This window comes from Arachis hypogaea, chromosome 9, assembly GCF_003086295.3.
Source record: "Arachis hypogaea cultivar Tifrunner chromosome 9, arahy.Tifrunner.gnm2.J5K5, whole genome shotgun sequence".
Taxonomy (NCBI): domain Eukaryota; kingdom Viridiplantae; phylum Streptophyta; class Magnoliopsida; order Fabales; family Fabaceae; genus Arachis; species Arachis hypogaea.
The window spans coordinates 55,020,751-55,029,104 of NC_092044.1; the positions used below are offsets into that span (position 1 = coordinate 55,020,751).

Below are 8,354 nucleotides of genomic sequence, written 5' to 3' on the forward strand. Positions count from 1 at the left end.
CTGGAAGTCCTATCCTTATTAATTGTGATGAGAATTAGATTTTAATCCCACTTAGTTAACCTTTACTAAACAAAGGAAGGTTAAATGGACTAATTAATTTGATACCTAAAGTCCTAGTCTTTCCTTTGGAAAGGCTAGAGTTATTGGAACTCAAATTAATTAGCAACTCCCAATTTCAACCACTGCTTTATTTGACAGCTCAAGCGTTACCAATTACTCAACCAAAGCCAAAAGGGAAAAATCCAAATTATTTATATTATAAATAAAAGAAACAAATCATAGATTTGAAAATACCTCAAATTATATTAAATATAAAATCAATCCAAACATAAAGAGTTCATAAACTAAATTGAGAAAATAAAAGGAATATTAAACCTGTGATTGAAGAAGATGAAATCCTAATCCTAATCCTAATCCTAAGAGAAAGGAGAGAACCTCTCTCTCTAAAAACGACATCTAATCCTAAAATTATGAATTATGAGAGCCTGATCATGAATGGATGCATTCCCCCACTTTATAGCCTCTAATCTGTGTTTTCTGGGCCGAAAACTGGGTCAAAAATAGCCCAGAAATTGCCCCCTGCATATTTTGGTACGTTCAGGTTGCGGGCAAGTGACGCGGAGGCGTCGCCCACGCAGCCGCGCGGATTGAAGTTCGTAGATGCTACGTGTCCGCGTGAATCACGCGTTCGCGTCGCCTAGCGTCAGGGCAACTATAGCATATTATATATCAAATCGATGCCCCAGACGTTAGCTTTCCAACACAACTAGAACCGCGTCGTTTGGACCTTTGTAGCGAAAGTTATAGCCGTTTGAGTGCGTAGAGGTCAGGCTGGACAACTTAGCAGTTTCTTCAACTTCTTGTATTCCTTCCATTTTTGCATTCTTCCTTTCCATCCTCTGAGCCATTCCTGTCCTATAATATCTGAAAACACTTAACACACATATCAAGGCATCTAATGGTAATAAGAGAGGATTAAACATAGGGAACTTAAGGCCAAAGAAGCATGTTTTCAATCAAAGCACATAATTAGGAAGGCAAATGTAAAACCATGCAAATAGTATGAATAGGTGGGTAAAGAGTTGATAAAATCCACTCAATTAAGCACAGGATAAACCATAAAATTGTGGTTTATCAACCTCCCCACACTTAAACAATAGCATGTCCTCATGCTAAGCTCAAGAGAAACTATAAAGATGAAGAGGAATGGTAGGATGTATGAAATGCAACCTATCTATATGAATGCAACTACATGCAAAAAATATTTCTACCTACTTGGTTAAAAATAAATAAGTTCTCCAAGATAAACATAAATCAGATTTCACTAATTCAAATCATATAAAATAAAGACAAGTAAACTTGTAAGAAGATAGCTCGTGAAAGCAGGAAACATAGAATTAAACACTGAACCCTTACTGGTAGTGTATATCACTATAATCTCTCTAGTGTATAGGGTAATCACTCTACTCTTCCCAAGTCATGCTTTCTAAACATTGTTCTTCATCTAACCAGTCAACAAATATTTAATGTACTAATGCACACATCATGAGGTCTTTTCAGGGTTGTAATGGGGCCAAGGCAAGGGTGAGGATATATGTATGGCTAAGTGATCTATAAATTGAATCTTTGAGTAACCTGAGCTATCACCTAACATACATACATTCTATATAACTTCTAAAATCATGCCTAGCTACCCATAATTCCCACTTTTGTATAATTCCCATACTCATGTACCAAATTTCTTTTTTATATTTCTTTACTTTTATCACATGTGCATTGATCTTTATTAAAGCTTAAACATTGGGGTAATTTTATTCCCTTATTCACTTACTTATTTATTGATATATATATATATATATATTGTTTTTTCTATTTTGGTTTTTCATGAGTAGGTTCCCAAATTCCCAATATTCAAATAAATTAGAAACATGATACATTCCCTTATTAACCCATGTTCCCATAGTTTCCTCACGCTTAGTTGATACATAATATCTATCTTAAGCTGACTAAAGATTCAATTTGGGATTTTTACTTTTGTTTTTCTGCTTAAGGCTAGTGATGTGGTTATAGAATAGAAGGGGGTTAAAAGGCTCAAGGTGGCTAACAAGGGTGATGTAAAGGGTAGGCTTATTTGGGATAAGTGAGCTAAAATCAAATAATGGCCTCAATCATATGCAAACATATAAATACATTAAATATTGGACATATAGAATGGAACAAAGCAGAGATTGCAATTATAGAGAAGGAAACACACAAGAATAAAAATTTATGGTTAGATAATATAACCATATAAATAAGCTCAAAATCTCAAAGGTTGTGTGTTTTTTTTTTTTTTTGGCTCAAAAACCATGTTCCAAATACAACTTCAAACAAGTGTAACAAAAAATTTTATTCAAATTAGTGAAATGCTATAGAAATTTCTGGCAAAAGAAATTATTACTTTAACCAAGTGGTAAAATATGCAAAAATCAAACAAATATGCAAATGCAACAATGAACTATCAAATAAAATAAAACATTGGTGTTGAAATAGGAAATAACTAACCCATGGAGATCGGTATCGACCTCCCCACACTTAAAGATTGCACCGTCCTCATTGCATGCTAAGATGTGCAGGTGGACGGGTTGTTCCAACTGATGCTTTTCTCCAAAGATTGTGCAGATGGACTTGTCTTCTCTCCTCATGTAAACGTCTTCCGCTTCCCTTCCGGGTGGCCATCCTAAAAGAAAATAGGGAAGAAAAGTAACCCAGAAATAAAGATAAGAAAATAAATGAAGTATGGTTTGGTTAATGCCAAATGATAAGGGTCTCATTTACATGGAAACTTCAACATGTACGTGAGAAAACAATAGAAGCCATGGCATGCCAGTGGGACAAAATGTACAACAATGGGGAAGAGAGTGGGTAAAGAAAGACAATGTAAGTTCATGCCAATGTAAAAGGAATACAGGTATAAAAGATTGACATTGACAGAAAATTAACATTACCCAACATTGTAAAACAAGTCACTAAGCATCAAAATGACACCAGAAAAGATGCAACAGTTAAATAAGAAAATCAACACCAAAGGAAAAATAATAAATTTAGAAAAGAAAATAAAAATATGCACTAAATTAAAATGCAATGAATGAAATATGCAAATAAATTAAGTAAAATAAAATGAAAGATAAGAAGAATGAGAAGGGAAAGAAGTGAGTAAGAAAGGAGGGAGGGAAAAATTAGGATTGGGGAAGAAAAGATAAGATATTTGGCAAATTAGGATATGCTGTGCGGCGCAAGCGACGCGGACGCGTGGGGCACGCGGTCGCGTGACTTGCGCTTTAAGTTAATCGACGCGGTCGCGTCGGTCACGCGGCCGCGTGACACATGTTATGCTTCTGGCATGAGTGCAGCCTCGCGCCTGCACAACTCTCTGTTCGAATTATTTTATTTGCCAAATTTGGGGTGACGCGATCGCGTGAGTGGGCTTTAGAAGGGAATGACGCGGACACGTGAGCCATGCGTCCCCGTGGGTAGAATTGTGCGTTCAGCACCAATCCAGCACCACTCTCGCACAATAATTCATTGTACACCCTTTTTACGTCGAAAATCAGTGCACGCGGCCGCGTGGGTCACGCGGTCGCGTGGGAGGCCATTATTCCCATGTGACGCGGACGCGTCAGCGACAAGGTCGCGTGGGTCGATTTGTGCCACTGGCACGCCTCCAGCCATGCTCCAGCGTGACTCTCTGTTCAACTTTCTTTTCTTCATAACGCATTGGTGACGCAGACGCGTCAGCGACGCTGCCGCGTCGCGTGCGTAAATTTTTTTTTTTGATTATGCAGTATGCATAGTGCAATGCTTAATATGAATGCTATGCATGATTCCAGGTTCAGTAAAAATTCAAAAACAAACAAAACATACTAGAATTAAAACTGAAAAGGGACGATCATACCATGGTGGGTTGTCTCCCACTTAGAACTTTTAGTTAAAGTCCTTGATGAGCGGATAATTTGTACGCTTTTTGGCATTGTCTTTAGTGTGTTTTTAGTATGATCTAGTTAGTTTTTAGTATATTTTTATTAGTTTTTAGTTAAAATTCACTTTTCTGGACTTTACTATGAGTTTGTGTGTTTTTCTGTGATTTTAGGTATTTTCTGGCTGAAATTGAGGGACCTGAGCAAAAATCTGATTCAAAGACTAAAAAGGACTGCAGATGCTGTTGGATTCTGACCTGCCTGCACTCGAAGTGAATTTTCTGGAGCTACAGAAGCCCAATTGGCGCGCTCTTAACGGCGTTGGAAATTAGACATCCTGGGCTTTCCAGCAATATATGATAGTCCATACTTTGCCCAAGATTTGATGGCCCAAACCGGCGTTCAAAGTCACCCTCAGAATTCCCAGCGTTAAACGCCGGAACTGGCACAAGAATGGGAGTTAAACGCCCAAACTGGCACCAAAGCTGGTGTTTAACTCCAAGAGGAGTCTCTACACGAAAATGCTTCATTGCTCAGCCCAAGCACACACCAAGTGGGCCCGGAAGTGGATTTTTATGTCATTTACTCATCTCTGTAAACCTTAGGCTACTAGTTTTCTATAAGTAGGACCTTTTACTAATTGTATGGGGATATCTGGGTAGCTACCTTTGTTCTTATGCTATCTTAGATCACTGGGAGGCTGGCCATTCGGCCATGCCTAGACCTTGTTCTTATGTATTTTCAACGATGGAGTTTCTACACACCATAGATTAAGGTGTGGAGCTCTGCTGTACCTCGAGTATTAATGCAATTACTATTGTTCTTCTATTCAATTCCGCTTGTTCTTGTTCTAAGATACCACTTGTTCTTCAACTTGATGAATGTGGTGATCCGTGACACTCATCATCATTCTCACCTATGAACGTGTGCCTGACAACCACCTCCGTTCTACCTTAGATTGGGTGGATATCTCTTGGATTCCTGATACACGATGCATGGTTGATCGCCTGACAACCGAGTGCTTGCCTGACAACCGAACCAGCCATTCCGTGAGATCAGAGTCTTCGTGGTATAGGCTAGAACTGATGGCGGCATTCAAGAGAATCCAGAAGGTCTAACCTTGTCTGTGGTATTCTGAGTAGGATTCAATGACTGAATGACTGTGACGTGCTTCAAACTCCTGAGGGCGGGGCGTTAGTGACAGACGCAAAAGAATCACTGGATTCTATTCCGGCCTGATCGAGAATCGACAGATGGATTGCCGTGCCGTGACAGGGTGCGTTGAACATTTCCACTGAGAGGATGGGAGGTAGCCACTGACAACGGTGAAACCCTTGTTTAAGCTTGCCATGGAAAGGAGTAGGAAGGATTGGATGAAGACAGTAGGAAAGCAGAGAGACGGAAGGGACAAGCATCTTCATACGCTTATCTGAAATTCCTACCAATGAATTACATAAGTCTCTCTATCTTTATCTTTATGTTTTATTCGTATATCACCATACCCATTTGAGTCTGCCTGACTAAGATTTACAAGGTGACCATAGCTTGCTTCATACCAACAATCTCTGTGGGATCGACCCTTACTCGCGTAAGGTTTATTACTTGGACGACCCAGTACACTTGCTGGTTAGTTGTGCGAAGTTGTGTTTATGCCATGGTATTGAACACCAAGTTTTTGGATTCATCACCGGGGATTATTTGTGTTGTGAAAAGTATTGATCACAATTTCGCGCTACCAAGTTTTTGGCGCCATTGCCGGGGATTGTTAAGTTTGGACAACTGACGGTTCATCTTGTTGCTTAGATTAGGTATTTTTTTTCAGAGTTCTTAAGAATGAATTCTAGAGTTTCAAGATGATCTGTTGAAGTCTGGCTGGCTGTGAAGCCATGTCTAATTTCATTGGACCGAGGTTTCAACTTATCATCACAAGAGCTTGTTGATTTCTATCAATCTTGCTATTGGAGCAGTGATCTGCTAAGGCTTGGCTGGCCTTTGGCCATGTCTAGTGTTTTGGACCGAAGCTTTCTTTGAAAGCTTGGCTGGCTGTGAAGCCATGTCTAATTCTTGGACCGGAGTCTTAGGCTAAACATTGCATGATTCCTGGAATTCTCATTAAGAATTTTGATACCTTTATTTTCTTTTCCACTTAATTTTCGAAAAAAAGCACAAAAAAATTTACAAAATCCAAAAATTTCTTGTTTGAGTCTAGTGTCTCATATTAAGTTTGGTGTCACTTGCATGTTTCTGTTCTTCTTGCATTCATGCATGTGTCTTCATTCATCTTCAAGTTGTTCTTGATGATTTCATTGCTTTGATCTTTGAATTCTCTTGACTTGAGTGTTTATGTGTCTCATATAGTGTCAGTAGTATACAAACTGCTAAGTTTGGTGTCTTGCATGCATTGTTATTTGATTTTAGTTGCATTTTGATTATTCCTTATTATTAAAAATCCAAAAATATTTTTAATTTGTGTCTTTTCAAGTCAATAATACAGAGAATTGAAGATTCAGAACATACAGCAGAGGAAGTGCACAGAAAAAGCTGGGCATTCAAAACGCCCAGTGAAGAAGGACAGACTGGCGTTTAAACGCCAGCCAGGGTACCTGATTGGGCGTTTAACGCCCAAAAGGGTAGCATTTTGGGCGTTAAACGCCAGAATGTGCACCATTCTGGGCGTTTAACGCCAGGATGGCACAAGGAGGAAGATTTTGTTTTCAATGCAAATTTTTTTCAAGTTTTCAAAATCTTTTCAAAATCAAATCTTTTTCAAATCAAATCTTTTCAATCAAATCTTTTTCAAAATCAATTTCTTTCTATTTTCAAAAATACTTGCTATCAATTAATGATTTGATTCAACATTTCAAGTATGTTGCCTTTTCTGTTGAGAAAGGTTTAATGTTTGAATCATATCTTTTCTTGATAGCCAAGTCATTAACTTTTAAAATCAAATCCTTTTAAAATGTTTTTCAAATCATATCTTCTCAATCACATTTTTTTAAAACCAATCATATCTTCTTAACCACATCTTTTTTCAAAATAATTTTCAATCAAATCTTTTTGATTTCTAATTTCAAAATCTTTTTCAAAAATCACTTTACTTCTTTCTCAATCATGGTTTTCGAAAATCAACTAAAGTTTTTCAAAATGTTTTCAAAATCTTTTACTTAATTTTCGAAAATTACTTCTCCCCTTCTCACATCCTTCTATTTATGGACTAACACTATTCCTTAATGCAAAATTCGAACTCCATCTTCTTTGATAAGTTCGAATTTTCTACTTCTGCCTTCTATTTTTCTTTTCCTCTGACACCTCAAGGAATCTCTATAGTGTGACATAGAGGATTCCACATTTTCTTGTTCTCTTCTCTTTCTTATGAGCAGGAGCAAGGACAAAAGCATTCTTGTTGAGGCTGACCCTGAACCTGAAAGGACCTTGAAGCGAAAGCTAAGAGAAGCCAATGCACAACTCTCTGTAGAGGACCTAACAGAAATCTTCAAAGAAGAAGAACCCATGGCAGCCGAAAACAACAACAATGCCAACAATGCAAGGAAGGTGCTGGGTGACTTTACTGCACCTACTCCCGACTTCTATGGGAGAAGCATCTCTATCCCTGCCATTGGAGCAAACAACTTTGAGCTTAAGCCTCAATTAGTTTCTCTAATGCAACAGAATTGCAAGTTCCATGGACTTCCATTGGAAGATCCTCATCAGTTTTTAGCTGAATTCTTGCAAATCTGTGACACTGTCAAGACTAATGGGGTTGACCCTGAGGTCTACAGACTCATGCTATTCCCTTTTGCTGTAAGAGACAGAGCTAGGATATGGTTGGACTCACAACCTAAAGAAAGCCTGAACTCTTGGGAAAAGCTAGTCTATGCCTTCTTGGCAAAGTTCTTTCCACCTCAAAAATTGAGTAAGCTTAGAGTGGAAGTCCAAACCTTCAGACAGAAGGAAGGAGAATCCCTCTATGAAGCTTGGGAAAGATACAAACAATTAATCAGAAAGTGTCCCTCTGATATGCTTTCTGAATGGAGCATCATAGGTATTTTCTATGATGGTCTCTCTGAACTGTCCAATATGTCTTTGGATAGCTCTGCTGGAGGATCTCTTCATCTGAAGAAGACGCCTATAGAAGCTCAAGAGCTGATTGAAATGGTTGCAAATAACCAATTCATGTACACTTCTGAAAGGAATCCTGTGAACAATGGGACCAATCAGAAGAAAGGAGTTCTTGAGATTGACACTCTGAATGTCATACTGGCTCAGAATAAAATATTGACTCAACAAGTCAATATGATTTCTCAAAGTCTTTCTGGAATGCAAAATGCACCAAGCAGTACTAAGGAAGCTTCATCTGAAGAAGAAGCTTATGATCCTGAGAACCCTTCAATAGAAGAG

At 38.3% G+C, this 8,354-nt stretch overlaps 1 non-coding gene across 1 annotated transcript; it reads right to left on the reverse strand.

The window, feature by feature from the left end:
- Window positions 1-7,871: 7,871 nt before the first annotated feature.
- LOC112713329 (small nucleolar RNA R71) lies at window positions 7,872-7,979 on the reverse strand. The gene has a single exon (XR_003158302.1). It is a non-coding gene; the product is annotated as a small nucleolar RNA R71 (small nucleolar RNA).
- Between the last annotated feature and the right edge of the window lie 375 nt (window positions 7,980-8,354).